Here is a 23874-nt window from a genome sequence, read left to right on the forward strand (position 1 = left end):
TCGGGATCAGATATCTTAAACAGACAATCATTTCACTGAGATTTGTTTGGGTAGTAATGCCAAAACATCTATGCCTTATTTCCCTGGACTCTAACTTAATGAGAAAAGATGGATCCAGTTGGAAAATAGAGAAAAAAAGCCTGTGCTGTAACTAATTGATTATGTTGTGAAATTTCTACTTCCTTGACAACTGGACTTGTCTTCTCTTCTTTTACTCTGCCAATCTCAGTCACTTGTTTAAACAACAGAGATCGTTTTTAAATTCTGCATATTAGAAAATATTTTAAAATAAATTTAATGAGCATCTATCATTTTTTCAGGTTTTAGTAGTTAAGTATTTTTAATAGGGTTAAACTCAAACCTCTACCATCAGGTTTGCCCTCTTCATTTGCTTAGCAAGAAGAATAACAGCTAAATAATTGAGCATGGATCGAATACTCAGAATGGACTAAACACATATCCACTGATTTGCATAACATCTTTATTTTATTTACTATTCAAAGTAACATGTTGGGATCTGAATTATCTCAAGTTTACAGATGGCGAACTACATTTTTTTAAAATAATTGAGCCAAATCCTATCTATAGTAAAAAACTGTGCTTGAATTTGTATCAGGTCTGATTTTAAAGCTCCAAGTTTTGCATGCAAAAGGAAGTTTTCAGTGGACCTAGCTACTTTCCCAAATGATTACACAATCCCCTTACCCAAAGGAAGTTAGTCAACTGATTCGTGAGTTCCTTGTACACAGAGACATGAGGCAAAGTTTTCTTATCCTTCAAGAATTACGTGAATTATTGACATTCCAGATATCAGTGTGTTTATATATAAACATATATATGTATGAATGATTATACTAAATAATAGTGTCATGACAGAGCATATTTTGCAATGACATTTTAGAAATTGATGTATATATCATCAAGCTAGTATTACCACAAGAGTTAGGTATCTTACGTGGAGAAAAATATAACAATGACCTGCTTTGCTCTTGGAACCGGCTGGACGCTGGCAGCTTTCGGCTTTTCCCCAGTTTCCAGAGCTATTGCATGAAACCTAGACAGCTTGGCCTATTTTTTTCTTCCCCCAGTCCCCTTTTAATAATAAGGCAGGGCAGAGTCTCTGCCTATCTCAGCATGTGGATGAAGGGGGAGACAGGGAATTTGTCTATTACATGTCTCCCTTGCTGATAGGACATCTTCCTGACAGAAGTGTTCAGAGGAAAAGTGTGTCACCATGTTCGTTATTAATTAGCAGTGAAAGCGAGGTGGGGGAGGGGTGCAGGAGACAAGGGCAGGGTGTCTTTGTATCCCACAGGGCATTCTTGGAGAAATGGGGTTGAAATTGTAGCAGTTCTTTGAAGTGTTTCAGGAAGGCTTCCCGGGCAGGTTTCAGAACTGAGATCATTTGGGTCTTTCAAAAACCCGGATTACAGAGAAATTCCACATGGTAGAAAGAAAGAGTTGTAAATCCCAGTTCCCCTGCCAGCATCTGATTTCAGATCACTGTTGATTTGGTCATTTGGCTGTTGTGTAGGCCGTCGCCTAAATAAAGCAGCTGGGGATTTCTTGGGGTTTGAAATTGTAACACAGATATTCGTTAATATGTGAAAAACGTACTGTAACCATCAGCTTCATAAGTCACAGATATTTCAGTGAACATTATCCTCAGTGAAGCTTATTTCTGTCATTCAACTACTTTTTTTCACTGTTTATAAAAAAATCCTCTGTCTAGACATAAACTGTATTCAATAGATTAGTGATGCGTAGAATTGGGTCCACAAGGCTGGTAATATTTTATGACAGGCTGTTCGGGAGAGTTGAATTTTATTTGCTGTTCTGTGTCTTTATTTTCCACAAAGAAACCATATTTAATTTTTTTATTTCTTGCATCATAACTAAAAAAATGATACAATGATGACAATTAAAAGGGAAAGTTGACTATAACTTACTGGAATTTTGTTTCCACTGTAGTGTCTAAAATTCTAATAGGTAATTGCATGCATATGAGTATTAATTTTGTCTACTGTTTCAGATGAAATTAAAGAGATATGGATGCACCTCTATATTCTTTCAAAAGACAAAAGGTTATGGAAACCTAATAATTTACAATGCTTATTCCTATTTTTCCTCTCTGACCCCCTCCTTCACTGAGTTACCTTTGATGGTCCAATGAGCAGTGAGCTGTGGTGCTCCTCAGACTCTGCCATAGTGCTCTCTGAGGACTCCACTCAGTTCCTTGTGTGCTCGAGCTAGTGCTCCCCAGGAACACAGTTTCTTTAACTGTGGTGTTCATTGGGGGGGTCACACCCCTTTTTGGTACTTGTGCAGACACACTGTAGTGCTTACATACATCTGGCTGCAGTGAGACCAGATGTTGCTTGTAATCTGGACCTCAAGGACAGCAGCATTGCTAGGCTCAAATAGCAGAGCTGCCAGAAGCGAGCTAGGCACATAGAGTAACCCCAGAGAATGGAACTCATGACCATATGTTTACAAGTCAGATGTCCTACCTCACTGCATTGTTTCTCTAGGCCAAACTTCATGATACCTATACAGTTGGCACTTGGACATCTTTGCATTTTGGAGCGTATAAGCAAATGTATTTCACAGTATTCTATTGTCTTTTCACAGAAAATGTATTGAATGATGAATGACTATTTAAAATTGTTTCAGAATTTCTGACATTGTAAACTAATACAACTATTTGAGAAATATTTTTGAATATTATTTCACATGTGTGAAAGGAATATTTGTGCAAAATTTTACACACATTTCTACAAGAAAGAACACTCTCTTCCTCTGTTTTCATTTTCTCTCTCACAAGGCCCACCCCCACCTTAAGAATGGCACAAATTGGAACATGACAAATAAAGACAAAGAGGCCTCAGTATGTCTAAGACACGGAACTTCACGCATTGTTTCCCCTTTAAGTATTTTTTTAAATTTGAGTGCATTTGTGTTTCACCATTCCACACTGTTAGTGGTGATACCAAATCCAGGTTACTATCTGTCACCATTTTCCTGTTATGCAGAGTGCATTTACTGAACATCAGTGAGCGGGGGACCTGAATGACAAGTTCATAAATCATGTGGCCCTCTTTAGGAAGCTCTGGACACACAATTTTCTGGGAATAACCAGGCAGGCAAGAGGTCAATGTCCCAGTGGGAGGCAGTACTCATTTCAGAGGTGCCATTGTGTTCTTCACCTTATACACATCCCATAATTCGTAATTTTGCCACTTGTCAGTTCATGTTTTGATCCTGTAGACCCTGGGACGTGTGCCACAGCGGTCGGACGTGACAGGCTTTTAAATGTATTAATATTGTGAACGTTATTGTGGTTAATCTTAATAAAACAACTGACAACATATGTGTTCTGCCTTTAAGTTTTTAGTAAGCCATCCGTGTCTTGGCTCTTGATGGCCCTATGAATGACAGAGTTCTTGAGCCCAGAGTGGATGGCATCGAGGGACTAACTCATGTTGTGTGGCATTTGGTAATGGCTAATGGTGAATTGGAAAGAAAATGTTCAGAGGGGACAAAATGTAGCTTTTTGAGTTTCTTTCAGTTTTGAATGTGGTTATTTAATTTACTCTTCTGTTCATTGGGAGCAAAATCACAACTGGTAGAGTCACTCAAGTATTTTGAGATGGTTTGGTTTGTCCAAAAATTATAATAGTGAAGCAAGAGTATAATTTAAATATGTTAGGTACAAACAAAATGATAATTTTACTTTGACTGTTAAAATTGAGATTTACCAGTGAAATATATACTAGATTAAATTACATATCTGTAGGGTTAAATTGGCACTGAGAATATTTGAAAATGGCATGCATGTCTATAAGATATTCACTCACATAAGATGCATATTGCTATGGTGAGACATGGTACTGAGAAGCAGAGAATCCCGTTTGACAAGTCAGTTTTAATTTTATTTCTTTATTCCATTTTATTCTTTATTCTTTTTTTTAATAGTCTGAAATTTCAGTGTGTTTTGATTTTTAGGCAGCAAGCAGATAAGAGAGATTGTGTTCTCTCCTCTTTATTTCCAAAGGTTGTTTGGCTTCAGGAAACAACGCCTATGCAATTTGAAAATAAAATAACTGGGTGAAATTGGATAAAATAGCATGCATAAATATATGGCAGTAAAATACAGGTATCTCATGCAAACAGGCTGTGTGCCATTTTTGGAGGGCGGAGTGCACCAAAACTTGACACTGAGGGCTTATTCCTGGTTCTCTGCTCAGGGATTATGCCCGGCAGATGTTGGGGAACCGTATATGTTTCCTGGGATTGAACAGGAGTTGACTATATGTAAGACAAGAAACTTGAATCCCATACTGTCTATTTAAGGCACCAGTTTTCAAAAAATAATGCAATATATTTTGTAGTAATTTTACATTTATAAGAAAATTCTAGGGATCTGTGTCTTAGCAGTTATCAGTGATGTGGTTATCAGATTATTTAATTGTTATTGCTATGTGTCTTCTGGTTGCTAGCAATAGCTTTTGTCAGCATTGATACCCAAGGGGAATTGGCGTTGTTTGGTGTTACAAGATTTGTTCTCAGAGGATCAATTCTTTGGAGCATTTCCTTGAGCTATTTTCCAATCCTTTAATTGCTTATGTCTGGAAAAAAAACACCTGATATACATTCTAAAGCTAAAATAAGATTACTGTCTAGCTAACATAGTTTGACTTTCAACATAAGATGTGGAATTGAAATGTCTTATGGAAGATTGCAAATAGTTGTATGTGTGCTTTGTGTGGTAAGGAAATCATACTAATGTGAAATAGAAAATGTAGAAATGCTTGGTTCAAGACTTAGATAAAGTTCTAACATAATTCCGGTTATCTAGATGAGGCAAGGGGATTGAATTTAAAAGCATTCTGCATTTTTAAATGATTATCTTTTTCATAACAAGGATTGCGTAATCATGAACTAGAGCTAGCTTTAAGCATTTGTGATATCAGCTTTTTCCTGGTTCCCTGGTTATTACACATATTCTATTTTTGCTTCAGTGTTGCACACTAAATCAGTGAATTCAAGAAAGACCTCTAGGAGGAATTAATTTATTTCCATTGCAGGAGGTATGAAATGTTTTCTTCTACTCAGACTTATCTCTATTATAATGGTGAACCTCAGGGAACTCTAGTTAGATTGTTGAACTGACATTTTTCTGTTAATGTGACCAGTAAATCACTTTAAATCTGCCTATGAGAAAATATTCCTAATAAGTCATCACAAACTTCTTTCTAAACAGTAGGACTAAATATATTAGTGATATATTTTTGGCATGGGAAAATAGGATGAAGTTTGTGATATGACCAATTTTCCCCATTTTATTACAGACATAGGTCCCTAATTTTCACACTTGAATTGCTGAAAATAAATAATGTGAACTTAAAGTCATGAAGCTTTTTCATTAGTAAATATTGATGACACATTTGTTTTAGCAAAATTCTCATGTTCTGACCATATAAGTTTTCTTACATCCAACTCTGTCTATAAAATGAAAAGCCTTAGACATTAACAAACAGGGTATTCCTGCCTACATGGTACACAGGAAGATGATATTTGAAATCTATTAGTAGATAAGAGATAAAGATAATACATAATTTACAAAATTATCAGTGACAAAGAAAATGAGCACTTTAAAGGAATTCTATAGTTATTTAAATATTACGATAATTATATCTAGTGATTTTTCTTTTGCTATGTGTGGTAGAGAGAGAAATGAATTTCACTATTTGAATATAATGGAGCCATATCATTATACTTTATAATCCACATTTATAATCCAAATCTTTACAATCCAGATCTTTGAAACATGACAACTATTCATTTTAATGAATAAAACCTATAATCACAGAGTTTTGTGCATTTGGAATATGACAATGCAAGCACACCCAAATTCATTGGCAATGGAGAAGACATATTTAAAGACTATTGTTATGGCTGTCTTTAGTATTCTGTTTAAATATGGAATACATCTGAGTATACTTTTTGGCAAGGGTTCTTCTCTTGCTTACTTTATTTTGCATATATAAAGCAGGAATTTCAGACTTTTAAATGAAGAAAAGTGCTTCTAAGGTACAAAGTGGAGGTTTTCAGATTCCTCATAAGTTTTAGGTATAAGAAAGTTCCTTATTTAGATGTTTATTTCATCTTACTCCTAATCATAGACTGTAGATTCTGTAACTTTTAGAAAGCGAACGAATCATGCAACCTATAAATTACAGTGTGCGGAAGGTTTTAATTCTTAAGCTCCAAAGTCAATATATGCCTTTATAAAATAAAAAAAACCTTGGGGGTAGAGGAAGCTGTAATTGTACTGGATTATGAGATATATTGAAGGCATGCTATCTGGGAGAAAAATAAATAAGGATATTGAACCATAAAACAAGCACAGTAGTCTTAAGAGCAATGTTATGGTTATTGTCCAACTCTGAGAATCATTTCCATTTTACAGAGAATATGGGGCTCATTCCAGGGACAAATAGATCTTCCAGAAGGCTTTGAGAACAAATAAACATCCAATTCCTATGCATGTCAGAACTCTGTTCATTCATTTATTTATGAATTGTTTCTTATGGAATTTAATGTGCATGAAAACTTCTCAGTTGCTGGGAATATAAATGTTGGTATAGTATTGAATATACTTCAATAAATTGAGGAGTAAGGCAGAGATATTTAAAAAAGGAAATTTAGAATAAGGTAAGCACTGTAGGCACTATCCTCCCATTGTTCATCGATATTTGCTCGAGCGGCCCAGTAACGTCTCCATCGTGAGACTTGTTATTGTGTTTGGCATATTGGATACGTACGGGTAGCTTGCCAGGCTTTGCCATGCAGGTGAGATACTCTTGGTAGCTTGCCGGGCTCTCCAAGAGGGGGAGGAAATCGAACCCAGCTGGGGTAGGCTGGCTCCATGCAAGGGAAAGACCCTACTGCTGTGCATTTGTTCCAGCGCCCTAGAATCAGGTAATAAAAGAAAATGGAAACACCTAATTATGTAATTGTTGGCTGAATGACAGAATCATGCATTTTTCTTCCTTGCTAAGGTCTTTTTTCTACACAGAAAGTTATGAGTAGATGAGGAGATTGCCAAACACAAGAAAGTAAGCAAAGGGCACCATCAGATATAACATAACTTATCATTGTATTTTGCATATTAACCATGTGTCCTTGAACATAGCTTAGAGTAGGCTTCAGAAAATTGCTGAATGAATCTTTAAGTGGGAAGAATTCTTTTTCAGTAACAATAGCTTTGATAAAAGAAAGGGAATAAACAGTATCAAAGTGATGCCGTATTACAGGAAAAGTAAGGGTACATCTTAAAATTTTATTGTAAGTTACTTTCAGGATAGCACTCTTGGTTATGAAGGTTTCAAGGATGTCATTCGTTAAAACCTTAGGCATTCTGGTGACAAATTGACTACACAAACCTTCAGCATGCAGTATTTCAGACTATCATAGATCACGACACTTGTGTCTTCTGATATAATTAATTCCATCTTCTCTTCAGTTATTGTTAAAAGATGATCCAATTTAAGAGTTCATGGAAGGTTTATTCAAGAATATTCATGAAAGGTTTTTGTATAGTTAATATGTTTAAAGCAAGTCACTATAGGTTCACCAAATAAATGAAAGCCTGTGATTTTAGGGATTTTCCAGGAATTTTCTTGTTTTTTTTCTTTTTTCTTTAAAAAAATACTTGGTTGCTCATTTTATTCAATGGGCACAACTACATTAATAACAGTTGTATGGAATTATGCCTGATAGGTGCCGATTATTCTTATTATGCTCATTGAAATACTATTCAAAGATGATTTCAAAGATTTAAATCGAAATAAGATTTACTATTTTTAAGAGCCTTTGATATTCTAAACAGCATTATAAATATTCAATAAAGAATATTTTATTATAGCACTTAGAATCAATGACTAGGTAACAATTGTGCAGAAGGTTGGCAATATTAGGTTGTACTTCTTATGCTCTTGTTTCGCTGGAATAACATGTCTGTTTCCTCTCTAATTACCATATTAATCTTTACTACTATCTGACCCAGGAGTTAGCACAGGTTCTCCAGAAACATGACAAGATCATTGCTCTTGACCCTTTGAGACGTTACTAAGATGTCATTTTTTATATATGTCATTTGGAAACTGACAACTCATAAAATTTGTTCTGTCATAGATATTCCTTTACTTTATAAAAATAATCATCACAAGCCACAGTGCACTCTGTATACTGTAGACCTATGATTATTCTATACTTGAATGATCTTTTCTGTGTATGGCAGGTCTATGTTTGCAAGTTAATCCCCAATTTTAAACTTACTCTTTAAATTTATTTTAATGTGGTTCCACCATTGGTTATTAAAATATAGCTAGAATGTTTCACTCTACAACATATGCAGCACATTGGCATGAAAGTTCACTTGTTTCTGAAGATTGTGGTTTCCTCAGCGGAGTTAATCACACTGAATTATTTTTCCCACTGACTTGAAAAGTGAAAGCCAAACCAAGAAAATAACTGTGCCATGTCTCAGTTTCAACACATTTAAACAAAAATAAAAAATGATTTGAGGAGAAAAGTTACTCTTTTTTTTTTTGTAATTCTAGTCTGTAAATGGCTTAACCATATACAAACCATATATCATATAGGGCTTGAAGCCTGAAAGTACAGTCTCCCAAATAACTTCAAAATCAAAATTGAAAATCATGCATTCGACCAGTTCTTCTGTGGCATGTTGTATTAAGAAGAGTTATAAGGTTGAATAAAATATAATTAATATTGTAATATAATGTGTCTCATCCCCCTGACCCTGAAAGAGTCTCCAATGTGGCACCATTGAGAAGAATGAGTAAGGAGAGACTGCTAAAATCTCAGGGCTAGGATGAATGAAGACTGGGCCTGCTTGTGCAAATCTATGGATATTGGGATGACAGTGATACAGTGATTATAATATGTATACACATAATTTTTTAGAAAAAATTCTAGGAATGATTTGAGGGGATGAGCACTCTTGGAGATGACAGTGCTACCTCTTCCTTCCACTCAGTATTAACCTTAAGTGGTGCTCCGGGAGTTTTGTGTTGCTGGGATCAAATCAGTACCATATGCACCCCTACCCATTGAAACATCTCTACAGCCCTACATTTGAATTCAAATGTGAACCACTGGTGGCTCACGCGTGCAAGACATTAATTTATAAGTTAAATGTCCCCTAATTAGATCATAATTATAATATTGAAATTGCATAGATTAATAATATGAATCTAAATCATTTTTAATCTTGAAGAAACAAATAAGTTCTTATCTTTGTTAACTCCTACTCTTTATTTTAAAATGTGCCCCCGTAGGGTTGGAGTGCTACTACAGGGGATAAAGCGTTTGTTACCCTGTTCCCATTTACAGAACCACACTTGTTTCCCTGAGTACCGAGCCAGAGGTACCCCTGTGCAGTACCAGGTGTGACCCCAAATAACCGTACGCAAAATTTTCATTCCAGTATAATAGATCAAAATAAGCTTTTAAAATGATTATCCTTAAGAAAATCATATAATTGCCTTTTCTTTTAATAGAGGAAGAAGAGGGCAGATACGCAATTAGTGAAAAGGAGAAAGGATTAGGATACAGGTGAAATTTAAAGGGACAATATGGCAATGTGAGTATAAAACTGATTAATCACTCATAAGAAAAAAGAGTGATTCGATTACTTTGTAGACCATAGAAAGGTACTCCCGTAAATGAAGTATTATCCAAAGTGAATGTGAGGGCAGTGGCCTTCTATCACAATTCTGTGATGTGGAGAATTCGGGCAGTGCTCTGGCTGCAAACCAGTGACCTATCTATTAAACTGAACTTCTACATCTCTCATTTAACCTTACACCAGTTTATAAAATAAAGTTAATATTTCCCCATCTACTTTATAGAATAATTGTGAAGATGCAGTGAAAAAGAGGCTGTGAACATAGTTGGGAACACTGAAGGTATCACAGTGCAGTGTAAGGCTGGATGGGTTTCCCCAAATCCTGTAGCAAAGCTGTTTCACTGTCTTCTAGTCAGACTCTGTTGTCATATACTATTCAGATATTCAATGAATTTTGCAAGAAATCTGTGGAGATAGTTTGAAGCAATTTAAGAAATAAATCAGGGATTATTAAAATCAGGAACTACCTGGGATACCAACAATATTTAAATGATCTTAAATTACTATTTATAGCCAGATAATATTCACTCACTTAATCACTTAACTTCCCGTTAGTCGTCGATTTGCTCGAGCGGGCGCCAGTAACGTCTCCATTTGTCCCTGTCGCGTGCTAGTGTAGCCCAATGGCATCTCTTCGCTCCGGGAACATGGAGGGCCTCAAACCGATCGTTCATGACCTTGACAAAGAAGTCTGACCATCTGGTAGGTGGGCGGCCACGCGGTCTCTTGACATCCCGTGGAATCCAATCAGTAACAGCTCTAGTCCAGCGGTCGTCTTTAAATCTCATTACGTGACCAGCCCAACTGATTTTCGACACCTTGGCAAATGAGACAGCGTCCCTGATCCTTGATCGTCGACGGATGTCAGAACTCCGGATTTGTTCTCTCATTTGAGTGAAACGTGATATTCCAAGCATAGCTCTTTCTATTCTTCTTTGGGAGACCTGAATGGCGTTCTCATCTTGTTTGCGTAGGGCCCAGGTCTCTGAGGCATATGTTAATGCAGGAAGAACAGTGGAATCAAAGAGATGTGCCCGGAGCCGGAGGTTCTTCGTCCTCTTAGCTATTTCTTCGACGTTCTTGAAGGCGTTCCAAGCCGCTCTCTTCCTCCTGCGCAGCTCGGGTGCCAGGTCATTTGTCATGTTGACCTCTCGACCTAGGTACACATAGCTGTTGCATTCGGAGATGGTCGTTCCATTGAGAGCGAATGGGGCGTCAGGAACAAGGCTGTTTCTCATAAACATTGTCTTCGTAAGATTCGGCTGTAGTCCTACCTTTCCACACTCACGGTCAAAGTCGGCCAGCATTTGTGCCACTTGGCTGATGTTTGGTGTTATTAAAACAATGTCATCAGCAAAGCGGAGGTGGTGTAGTTGCCGACCATCTATCTTCACTCCCATTCCTTCCCATTCCAGTCGTCGCATGATGTTCTTGAGGGTGGCACTGAAGAGTTTTGGTGAAATGGTATCACCCTGCCGCACCCCTCTCTTGACATCAACGATCACTTCTTTGTAGAATGGTGAGATCCTGGTAGTGAATCCGCAATAGAGCTCACGGAGGATCCTGATGTATTGGGCTTGAATGCCCTGATTGGCTAGGGCTTCAATGACCGCTTCCGTCTCAACAGAATCAAAGGCCTTCTTTAAATCAATGAACGTTAAGCAGAGCGGCATCTTGAACTCCCGAGAAACCTCAATGAGTTTGGTTATCGTGTGGATATGGTCGATGGTGCTGAATCCTTTGCGGAACCCTGCTTGCTCACATGGTTGTCCTTCATCTAGTGTTCTGCCAATCCTATTCAGGATGACTCGAGTGAACAACTTGTAGATGACAGACAATAGGCAGATCGGGCGATAGTTGCCAATGTCATGGATGTCTCCCTTCTTGAACAGTAGTATGGTCCTGCTGGTTTTCCATTGAGATGGAACCTTGCATTCAGACAGGTAGCGAGTGAAGAGCCGAGCCAGTGTATTGATGAGTACTGACGGCAGGTTCTTCAGGTGTTCAGGTCTGACCTTGTCTGGGCCGGGTGCTGTTTGCTTCTTTACTGACGAAATGGCGTGTCGGATTAGCATGGCCCCTGCGCAAGGATGACACGCAAATTCGTGAAGCGTTCCATATTTTTTGGAACGATACAGAGATAATATTTATTTATATTTTTATATATTTTTATATATCTGTATCTATCTAGCTATACCTGCTGAAACACTAATTACCTTGTCATCATTGTGTATATTAATGATGCTAATGATAGCAGTGATTTTTTTCTTCCTGATAAAAAATTATCCAAATTATATGATGATCTTCACATTATGTAATGAAAACTTAGAAGACAAAAATTGCAGGTTGGGCTGAATAAGGCTGGATGTTTAGTTTTAATATTTATGGATATGTATCATATGAAAACTTTTTTGATAAGACTTGACTGCCTCAGATGGTCCCATTTAAACACCATAGCTATGTTTAAGAATCAGCGTACTCACTATAAAAACATTCTAAAGAGCTCTGCTCTTGCCTTTGCCAGATCAAAATTATTTCAAACCCTGGAATGTAATATGAAAAATAATGTTTCATTTATAGACAACAGGATAGTTGAAGTTGTGGTCAATGTCTAAATGTCCCAAGCTGGAGTGAAATGTGAAATTCAGAAATAGAAGTTTGGCCACTATAAAAACAGCACTATATTTGATTACAATACAATATTAACAGGGGCCAAGGAGATAGTCTAGGTCCTGAAAAAAATAGGCCCTGGATGTGATCTGAAAAAACAAACAAAATGAAATCAAACAGAAAACATACAAACTTTTTCACCTAAGATAAAGTTAATATAGGTCAGGAGTGTTATGAGAGTACCAAGCAAAATAAATCAATTTTAGGATACATTAATTTTTTAAAAGGTTAATATGATTAATTCATTATAGCTATTGCTGATTACCCTGATGGGATTATGTATCTTTTCTCATTTGTCATTCTTCTGAAAAAAATAATTTTAGAGGAAAGCAAAAAGATGATTAAAAAGGTAAACAAACCAGAAAGTCTAGTTAAATTGTGGAATCATCAAAGAAATTAGAAGGAATAAGGATTCTTGGCTGGGACCCCTAAGGGCAGAACTTGAACCAGCAGATAATAGCTGAAGGAGACATTAGAATTAGTTGATTTGAAGAAATAGCTCCTTGTCACAATAGTTTAGAAATGGAATTGAATAACTCACGAGGTAGTGAGTACTACAAGTCTTCTATATAGGAAGTGTGGACTGATTAAAACACTAATTAGCTGAGTGGACTTAAGGACTCAGATTCCAAAATTAGATTTTCTTATTATATCATTATCTTGAATCAGTAAATTTATAATAGCAGAAACAGACAAGATATCATATTAAATATAAAATAACAGCTGATGAGATGTCTCATCACTTTACTAAAAAATACTACTGTATATTTTTGTCTTCTTAAATTCATTAAATTGTCAAAATTGGATCAAATTGAATGAATTTAATGATTATTAACAATATGTTCAACAAATTCAGCGTGCAAAGTATTGATTTGGAAGCAAGTTCCACAAGAGAGCAGGAGAGAAAACCTCTTTTGTCTTGTTAACTTTGTATCTCCAGCGTATAAAATTGTGCCTGATTTATTGCAATGTCTATGTATATGTATGTTTGTGTCTGCCTATACACACACATAAAAGTGTTGAATGAATAAAATATGAGAATTCAACTGTTAACCTTTCATCTACTAAAGATTTTATCTTTCTAATATTAGAATATTACCCAATTACAAAATAGCACCAGAAATAATTCATTCTTGGTCCCACATATTTTATCTGCCTGATGTTTCTCAAAGTCAAATCTCTGGTCCCCGAGTATGCAGCACTATCCTTTTGTTAAAATGGCAACTGTCCTATTCTATATGCCACTGTGTTGAAGTTGATGTCCATTAATTAACTACCGTGAAGCTGAAATATCTAGGGGGTATTAGCAGCTGGACAGTTATTTACAAGGCAGTATCTTTATTATAATGTTTATTAGTGTCTCTGAGGTAAGAGTGTAGTCGTTGTCTTGAACTTCTTCTTTTTTTCTTTTTCTTTTTGGTTAACACCCAGCGATGCTCAGGGGTTGCTCCTGGCTCTGCACTCAGGAACTACCCCTGGCGGTGCTCGCGGGACTATATGGGATGCTGGGGACCAAACACAGTTGGCCGCGTGCAGGGCAAATGCCCTACCTGTTGTGCTACTGCTCCAGCCCCTAAACTTCTTAAGAGGACCACTTAATATCAACATCGTGTAAAGTGAGTTTTAGTATCATAAAGTAAAATAAGCTCTCCATCCTGGATTCTTGCAGATATCTGTTGCCCTTTAAAATCTATATCACAGAAACATATTGCAAGAGGTTCAAGCTAGATGAAAAGTGCAGAGCCTGCCTTTAGACTAAATGATTTGCATGGTGTATATGTATTTGTAGTATGTTCCTTTTCCTTGATTTTTTTCTATTTATTGGAATTATAGACATACCCTCAAGTTATTTTTCTAATTTTAATGCTAAGGGCACATAAAATTCATAAAATGTGTCATTCAATTAACTTGTTTATTGAGAACCTCTAAGCTTTGGCATCTTCTTAGGTATAAGTGTCAGAATAAGAGCAATCTGGACAAAAATCTGTTTCTTTAAAAGAATAAGATGAAGTCACAAATAAGCCTTCAAAATTTGTTATTTCACTCTAATAAAATAGTAATATAATGTTGGACATATCCAGGATAGAAATGTTGGTATGTTCTTTTTTAAGCAACTCTTATTTATTTCATATTCAAAGGGAAATTTGGTCACTATTTTGAAAGTGCTATTCTGATTTTAAGTTTCTTTTCCTCTGAGAGTTTCAGTGACATTTATAATGAAGTTACTACTATAATTTAAGACTTAAAAATAGATTACTAACTTGAAAAAAAATTAAACGTTTGGTCCCTAGAAGATGTGCTTGGTGCTCAGTGAGTTCCAAGTTTGTAAATTAGGTCCTAGGGGAAGAGTTTAAGGGACTGCATTGTAGCACTGTAGCACTGTTGTCCTGTTATTTATCCATTTGCTTGCGCATGCACCAGTAACGTCTCCATTGTGAGACTTGTTGTTACTGTTTTTGGCATATTGAATAGGCCACAGGGAGCACGGGAGCACGGCAAGCTACCTAGACTATCACGTCTGCAGGGCAGACAAAAAAATCTTAGTAGTGACTACAGTAGATTCAGTTTTCCAATTGGCAAACAATTTAGTATAGTTCTTAATATGCATCAGATCTTCATGTTGGCTTATTTCCATGAGTGACATAGAGGAGATGTAGGTTTGATAAGCAATATACAATTGCAGTGTTTCTTCCAAATTTCAAATATTAAATGGAGGAACAGTAACTATTACATATTCTTTTCCCCCTATTTATTTCTTAATGAGCTAAGAAGGAAATTATTACAGAACAGAGTAAATATGACTTGTAGATTTTTTTGTTATTTAAAACTCAGTTTGATATGTGTTATAAATTGATTAATACTTTAGATATTTTCTTACTGAAAAATAGACTGGTGTTCTGAGTTATTTCAAAACATTATTCTTTACTAAACTCAGTTTTATCATGAATTTATGAGAGAATGTTAGACTTTGTGATAAACTTAAAAAGTACTTCCACATATAAAAGATTTCAGAATAAATGAAAATATGCATGGTTATATAAAGACTCAATTTAAACTGGATATCAGGCTGTCACTGTCATTGTCCTCCCATTGTTCATCGATTTACTCGAGAGGGCCCAGTAACATCTCCATCGTGGACTTTATTGTTACTGTGCTTGGCATATTGTATACGTCATGGGTAGCTTTCCAGGCTTTGCCGCATGGGCGAGATACTCTCAGTAGCTTGCCAGGATATCAGAAATATGCTATTATTTACTAATATGTAAATTACAAATTTCATAACTTCATTAGTCTGTTGATATGAAATCAGTGTTTTTTAGTGATATGAATATTTTTTATATACAAGTAATGCCACTTAAACTGAAAATCATAGGTCATTAAATGTCATTTTGCATTTGTTTTCTTAGTTTCTTTTCTCCTTTGATTTTGGGCCATACCCGGTGATGCTCAGGAGTTACTCCTTGCTCTGGTGGTACTCAGAAATTACTCCTATCAGTCTTGGGTGACCATATAGGATGTGTGGGGGTCATATTTAGGTCTCCCACTTGCAAGACAAGAGCCCTCCCCGTTCTCCTCTTGCTTCAGCTCCTATTTTGCACTTTGAGTTCCACATGTACAGTCAACCTTTTAGGAGCTAAATACTGTGGACAAGAATTCAAAGTCTGGCCAGGGTATAACTCAAGTAGGAGAGGCCCTGCCTTATTTATGTGCCGTCCTGGGTTCAACCATCAGCATCCCAGGCCATGAGCACCAGTAGGCATGATTCATTTGGCCTCCAAGAACCAGTAGGTGTGTCCATTGAAGCTGTCTCACATAGGATTGGGGGATTTCTATTTGATTATTGTCCTTAGTGCATACCTAGACATTTTTGCTTTGGGTGACTCCTGATCTGTGCTCGGGATTCTCTCCAGGTGCTGCCAAGAGAATAGCGTGCATTGAGCTCACTGGGCATCAAACGTTGGCCAGCTGAACATGAGGCAGCACCAGGGCCGGGGCACTAACCCACTTAGGTCTTTTTTTAAGAAGAGCCTCCCACTCTGAATGTTCTTTCAACATAAAGTTTTGCTTGACTCTAGAGTTTGCTCTTAATTATTTCCAATTTATCTGGATACGTCCAAACTGTATTATCACAAGCCATTTGGAAAAGTAAGATAATGACAGCTATTTAAAGGCTTTCTTCTTGGTAGCATTTAGCTTATTTATCAGTGCATTAATTTTATTGTTTGGGAATTTCTGTTAATAATTATTCACCACTTAGGCTTGATTAAGCCACTTGAATAGTATTCGTTTCTGTGAAGTGCCTGCTGTTTTATGAGTATAGACCAGGGTCTCTTGTATCAAAAAGCAATGGCAACCATTTTTATATTTTGCGTTTTTTATTTACTGAAATGATCATTTAAATTAAGACTATAATAATATATGAGTGTACAATCACATTTCATCATACTTTATATAGTTTCATAAGTCATAAATCTATTTCTTGCCACTGTTTTAAATATACTTCATTAAGAAATGTGTTATTTATTGTCAAAACACCTGTGACGTGTGTGTTCCTTCTTGATTATGGTGCAGGTGGCTTCTGCGAAATCGAGAGAAAGCTAATAAATATCCTCCAGAAAGGATTCACCCCCTCCCCACCTGTCACCTGGGGAAGGACCTGGGAGGGCAGGAGAGAGGGTGTCCACTCGCAGCCTTCTTTCCTACTGGTTCTACTAGGCAGTCATCAGACTGCCTCAGAGCTGCTTCATCTCCCTGGTCCAGGAACCCATCTCCACCCTCCCTTGGTTCTGGGATTCTGGCTAGAGTGAGGAATTCATACTTTCTTGACAGAAAGTTACAGCGTTCTTGGCACAGTTGGTAGATTGTCCACTCTCACAGGGAAGAAACATTTTAGAAAGGAGATGGAGAGTGAAGTAAATCAGTTTTATTTCGGAAAACAAGAGAGGGTGGTGTGGACAGGGAGAGGAAGATGGGGAGGAGAAGGAGGAGAAGGGAGGGAGATAGAAAGAGAGAGGGAGAGAGGGGAGGGGGAGAAGGAATGAGCGAGAGAGAGGGAGAGGAAGAAAGAGCAGGCTAGAAGGAGTGGGGAAAGAGAAACAGAGGAGACAGACAGTCAGACAGATAAACAGACTGACATTGGATTGGAGGCAAGAGAAGTTGCATTTCAGACACTCTGAACGAAGAAACACACCCCATCGGTCTCTGTAAGATACAGGATGAGTTTTCATGTTCTTTTCTTTCCAAATTTCCTCGGAAATGTGTTAGGACTTGCTGTCTCCCGGGGTAGTCTGGGGCCTTTGATCATCTCTGATGTTCTTGTCACAGCCTGTGTCCCTGGGTTGAGCCTCTGCTCTCAGCAGGTCCATCCAAGCTCTGGGAGGAGCACAAATCCAAGGCAAAGGGTGTGCATCCTTCTCAGTGGTCCCGTTTGTTCAGGCTGGCTGCTTGGGCTTCAGACTCAATGGTCTTTCTCTCCTGCACATCCCCAGTGCCCCGGCCCTCATGTTTGCCCACCAACAGCAATAACAAATAAGTCAAAAAATAAAATTGAGGGTGAGGCTGGAGCTCTCCTTAAGTGGACGGGCGCTTCCCTTGCAAGTGGCCCCTGGGTTCTACCCCTGGCATTCCCGTCTGGATCTTGGAGCACTTCCAGGAATCATTCCTGAGCACAGATACCAGGAATCACCCTTGAGTACCAATGGGAGCGGCCCCCAAACCAAAACAAATGAAGTGCTCAGAGAGACAGTACCAGGGGGAAGAAAGCTGCTTTGCACGTGGCCCATCCTGGTTGGCACCTTAGGCCTGCTCAAGGTCCCAGGAACTCAGTCAAGAGCCATTGCTGGACACAGAGCCAAGCAGAAGCCCTGAGCACTGCCAGGTGGCATCCAATCCACTCCCCCGCAAAATATTTTTTTGTAAAAAAAATGACTTTCAATTGGTTTAGGATGCTGCTTCAAATTTTCAGAATAGAGCTTCTTCATAACGAATGTGCACATGTTAGTTCATTGGCACCATCAGAGTCTTAGGGCCACTCTCAGCACACTGGCCCCCTGTGGCCTGGACCCCTGATGGCTGTCCCCGTCCCTCTGGTCACCACTATGTGTTTTCCCAAATCGAAGAGTTATTTCAGTTAGGTTTAGTTATGTTTGCTTTCTAATGTATATGGACACATCATTTTTGGTAATTTCAAAAATGTCAGAAAGAACAGATGCAGTCTACATAAGAATCAGCACATAGGTTAGTGGACGTATTGCTCTTAAAGCATCCCCTCCACACTCACTCTAAGTGATTATTCCAAATTAAAGCATGTTTATGGAGCGACAGCACAGCGGGTAGGGCGTTTGCTGTGCACGTGGCTAACCTGGGTTAGATTCCTGCGCCCCTCTCAGAGAGCCTGGCAAGTGACCGAGAATATCTCGCCTGCATGGCAAAGCCTGGCAAGCTCCCCGTGACATATTCAATATGCCAAAAACAATAACAAGTTTCACAACTTGTTGTGAGATGTTACTGTTGCCCACTTGAGCAAATCGATGAACAATGGGAGGACAGTGCTACATTGCTGTGCTAATTTCAGAATTAATAGTAAGAACTATGACTTAGAAAACTCTTCTAGTTAATACTTTTCAGTGAAGGTGAGGTTAATTTTAATCCAATTTAAGTTTTAAATCAGTGTTCTACCTCTCCCCATAATGCTGAGAGGTTAAAATTGGATAAAGCTAGTTTGCAAATTGAAGTTTTTATGACTTTGATTTTATTTTTAAATAAAGAAATGTGAGATGATTAGATATATTATATGCAGGGTTTTATGAAACTATTTTAAAATTATTTTTAAATGCGGGATTAAAGAAATAGTACAGTGGATAGAGCACTTGCCTTGAACACAGTCAACCTGGATTTGAAACCCAAAATCCCAGATGGACCCACTAGCCCCACCAGAAGTGATACCTGACTTTTGAGCTAGAAATAAGCTCTGAGCACTGCCAGGTATGACCCCAAAACAACAACAACAAGAAGGAATTTTTTTAAAATATGAAAATACCACACAATTTATTTCCTGGGATGAAAGTTCACGCATGAACCTGTGATTGAGTCTTATTGCCTAGAGTAAACTCAGCCAATTTTGTTTTAATTCCCTTAAGTTTTTATAATTTCTTTCCCATTGATAATATTTGCCCAGGCAATTTTAATTCTGTTTGGATAGAAGAGGAATGTTATAGTGTTGAAAAACAAATAACATTATTATCATTAATTAATCATCAAATCATTAGTATTTAGAGCATTAATAAAGTTTTAAAAAGCTACAATTTGTTATAATTATTCACTAATGCATCATTAATACATTTGCAGTAGAAAGTGAGTTTTTGCTGAGACTTAAGTATGGTTAGAAGTATGATACTTTTATTTATTGTTGGAACAAATAAATACTTTGTAAACACCTAATTTCATTTATTATAAAGCTAATGAGAATAAATCAAATATTCATTAAACATTTTCCTTTTTATTGTGAATATGCACATGATTCCGTAATTGACAATGCCGGCTTTGGGTTCTGACAGGAAGTTACCAATCCAGAGATGCTGTTTGCTTTATTTCAGTACCTAAATCGCACTCTTTGAAGACAGATGTTGCTGGAAGGCTGGCCCGCTCTGGCTTCACATCTGTTCCCTGTCCGCTCTTGGCCACAGGCCACTCGGAGCAGCTGCTTCAGTGGGGCCTTGAGCTCTCTCTGCTATCAGTCAGCCTTGTGTGCCAGAGCGCACTAGGGCTTTTTCCAACACCCTGCACAGGAAATCCTGCTCCACTGTCATCCGCAGGCAGTTACAGTCCCTGAACGTCAGGACTTTGGAGTCTCCAGTATTAGGTCAGATGTAAGTCATGCATTAGGTTCTGGCCCCTGTGACACAGTGTCTGGATGTTCTAGTCCACCGAGTTGTTTCCAGGGATCTGAGGCCGTAGGATGTGTGTGGCTGGACCCAGGAATAAATAGCACTTATGGGATAACTGCTCTGCTTGCATAGATTCAGTTTTCTCTCCTTTCTGCTGCATAATTGCCAAATATGGCAGCATATTCTAAGTTTCATATCACAGACTCTCTTTTGCCAGACTTGATTTGGTAGCTGGTCATGGAATCAATCAGCCCCAGGGAGGTTTGCAGAGTGAGTATAATAATGACAAGCTTTTAATGGATAGAATTACATTAATCAACATATTTGAATGACAATTCAAAATTGCAAAACTCTGAGTTTCTAGTTATATAATCTTGGGTTGTGCAGTCTCAGTCTTTTCATTTGGGAAATGGGTTTGATTAATATCTACCTCACTGGTGTAGACTGAAATAAAAATTAATGAGGGCTTTGAAGGGCCTAATTTGTGTGTGGTTTGCCACAAGACTATTTCATTTGGGGGCCACATTCAGGGCCCTCTCTCTGCTGTGCTCAAGGGGAATGAGGTGCTGGGGTGAACTGACATGCAAAACATTCTCTTCAGGCAATTGAACTTTCTCTGGCCATGTACCGCAATTATTGGATAAACAGTGACTTTTATTCTGCCTTAATTCTCTTAAGGAGAGATGTTGGCATTTGTTGAAGTATCATACCATCAGTGATCATATGGACCACTAAGAGCCTAATAAATCTTCCTCATCTGTCTGTTTTTTATGTATAATCAGAACATCAATTGTGCTAGACGTTTTGCCGAAACAACAGAGCCTTATCATAAAACTAGAGTAGTGCAGTTGACAAGGCCGTGGGCATAGATGTGGATCTTTACAGCACTTCATAATCTTGAAATCTTAGTTTTTGGGAGACTGGGCAAGGGTTATCTTTTTTTTTATTACCAAACTCTGAGCCAGAAAAAAATGGGGGCAAAGAAATAAGTATGCATTAAGGTAAAATATCACATTGACTTCAGTTTCTTACATTTAGTCTCTATATTACACGTGCTTAATATCAGAAGTCTTATAGTCTTTTATTTCTTTAAAATAGACCATTCTAGGGGCTGGAGCAGTAGCACAACAGGTAGGGTGTTTGCCTTGCATGTGACCAACTCAGGTTTGATCCCCAGAATCCCATATGTCCCCTGAGCACTGCCAAGGGTAATTCCTGAGTGCAGAGCCAGTAGTAAACCCTGTGCAGCAGCTGGTGCAATCCAAAAAGCAAAAAAAAAAAAGACAATTTTATTTTTATTTTTATTTTTTTTATGTATTCAGCTTTTTTTTTTATTAGTGAAACACCATGAGGTACAGTTATAGACTCTTAAACTTTTGTGCTTGGGTTTCAGTTATACAATGATCAAGTACCCATCCCTCCACCAGTGCCCATCCTCCCCCACCACGGGTCCCAGCATCCCCCCCACCCCCCACACCCCCCACCCCCGTCCCACCCTGCCTCTGTGGCAGGGCATTCCCCCTTGTTCTCTCTCTCTTCTTTTGGGTACTGTGTTTTGCAAGAGAGGCATTGAGTGGCAATCATGTTTGGTCTATAGACTACTTTTAGCATGCTTCTCCCACCCTGGGAGGGTCCTCACAACACCCTTTATTTGGTGCTCTCTTCTCTATCTGGGCTTCCTTTTCACCTAGCACATGTGGCTGGCCTTCAAGTCATGGAGCAAAATTCCTGGTACTAATCTCAGCCATTCCTGGGTGTTAGTCTCCCATTTTGTTGCTTTATGTTCCCCAGATGAATGCAATATTTCTGTGTCTATCCTGCTCTTTCTGACTCGTTGTGCTTAACTCGTTGTGCTTAATGTAAATTTTATAACTTCATCTTTTCTAACAGCTGCATAGTACTCCATTGTGTAAATGTACCAGAGTTTCTTTAACCAGTCATCTGTTCTCGGGCACTCAGTTTTTTTCCAGATTCTGGCTATTGTAAATGAACAAATAAACAAACAAGTGCAGATGTCAGTTCAACTATACCTTTTTACCTCTCTGGGATATATTCCCAGGATTTCTATAGCTGGGTCAAATGGGAGACAAATTCTAATTTCTTGAGAATCGTCCATACTGTTTTCCAAAAGGGTTGGACCAGCCGGCATTCCCACCAGCAGTGAAGGAGGGTCCCTTTCTCGCTACATCCGCGCCAGCACGTGTTGCTTTTGTTCTTGTGGATGTGGGCCAGTCTCTGTGGTGTGAAATGATATCTCATTGTTGTTTTGATCTGCATCTCTCTGATGATTAGTGATGTAGAGCATTTTCTCATGTGCCTTTTTGCCATTTGGATTTCTTCTTTGTGAAAGTTTCTGTTCATTTCCTCGCCCCATTTTTTGATGGGGTTGGGTGATTTCTTCTTGTGGAGTTCAACCAGAACCTTGTATATCCTTGATATCAACCCCTTGTCAGATGTGTATTTGATGAATATCCTTTCCCATTCTGTAGGCTGTCAAAAAGACAATTTTAAAAGCCAAAGTGTATTATTTATTTATTTATTAAACCTTTATTTATTGATTAATTTTTTTTGCTTTTTGGGTCACACCTGGTGATTCACAAGTGTTACTCCTGGTTCTGCACTCAGGAATTACTCCTGGCAGTGCTCAGGGGACCATATGGGATGCTGGGAGTCGAACCCCGGCCAGTGCCCTACCTGCTGTGCTATCGCTCCAGCCCCGCCAAAGTGTATTTAAATCAGACATGTGAGCCTAGGAAGGTTAGCCTATTTTGAGTAATATATTCAACTTGGTATCCTACTATTGTAGACGCCAATTAGCAAAAACTTTATAGTTGTCATGTTACTGAATTCATGTTAACTACAGATAAGCAGTGTAGATATTTGCAGTCTCCACAGTCTCAGTTAATATGTTTCCAGGAGGTGAGATGGACCATGATCTTACTAAAACGGGAGAGAATTTGCCTTACTCTATTACCTCAACATTAGCGTGAGGGGACCTCTGAAATGTATGGCTTTTTATTGAACATAAGGCAATGGAGAAAACCATATTATCCCCTTTCAAATTCAGAGTGGGGTACCTTGGGAGGATTCACAGCAAATAGAAGTGTGTTGGGGATATGGCTCGAAGGGTTGTAGCAGATGCTGGCATATGCAAGACACTGTGTTTGACCCTGTCTTCTTATGAACTTTGGTGTCACATCCTGTGGCGCACAGAGGTCACTCCCTACTGTGCTCAGGAGATAAGGGGTGCAGAGCCAGGCCACATGTTGACCCATCTAGTTTGCACTCTGTAAAACATCATTATCTCATCATCTTCATCATCATTATCATCATCATCATCATCTTCATCATCATCATTATCATCACCTTCAAATCACATGAGAGCATCGATTTATATTTTCATATTTAGTTTTCTGTTTCATCAGGGAGCAGGCCCTGAAAGGGAGGGGAGGGAACCCTGTGTGTGGTGGTTGTTTGGGTGCTGAGGATGTGTGTGGAGCTCAGTAAAGCTTTCAGAAAATTAGAGATGGTGGTGCCAGTAAAGCACTCCCATCCCCAGCAGCAGGGTTACTGGCTGGAAAATGGAAAGTGGAAGTGGTA

The 23874-nt window shown here is 38.2% G+C and overlaps 1 protein-coding gene and 1 pseudogene across 21 annotated transcripts in view; both read left to right on the forward strand.

Moving 5' to 3' along the window:
• Positions 1 to 23874, forward strand: part of NRXN1 (neurexin 1) — a 1264827-nt gene that overhangs the window by 891037 nt on the left and 349916 nt on the right. The gene's annotated exons all lie outside the window — the stretch shown is intronic.
• On the forward strand, positions 11784 to 11843 carry LOC130029185 (uncharacterized; annotated as a pseudogene).

Source organism: Sorex fumeus, unplaced genomic scaffold (assembly GCF_029834395.1).
Source record: "Sorex fumeus unplaced genomic scaffold, SorFum_2.1 ptg000003l, whole genome shotgun sequence".
Taxonomy (NCBI): Eukaryota; Metazoa; Chordata; class Mammalia; order Eulipotyphla; family Soricidae; genus Sorex; species Sorex fumeus.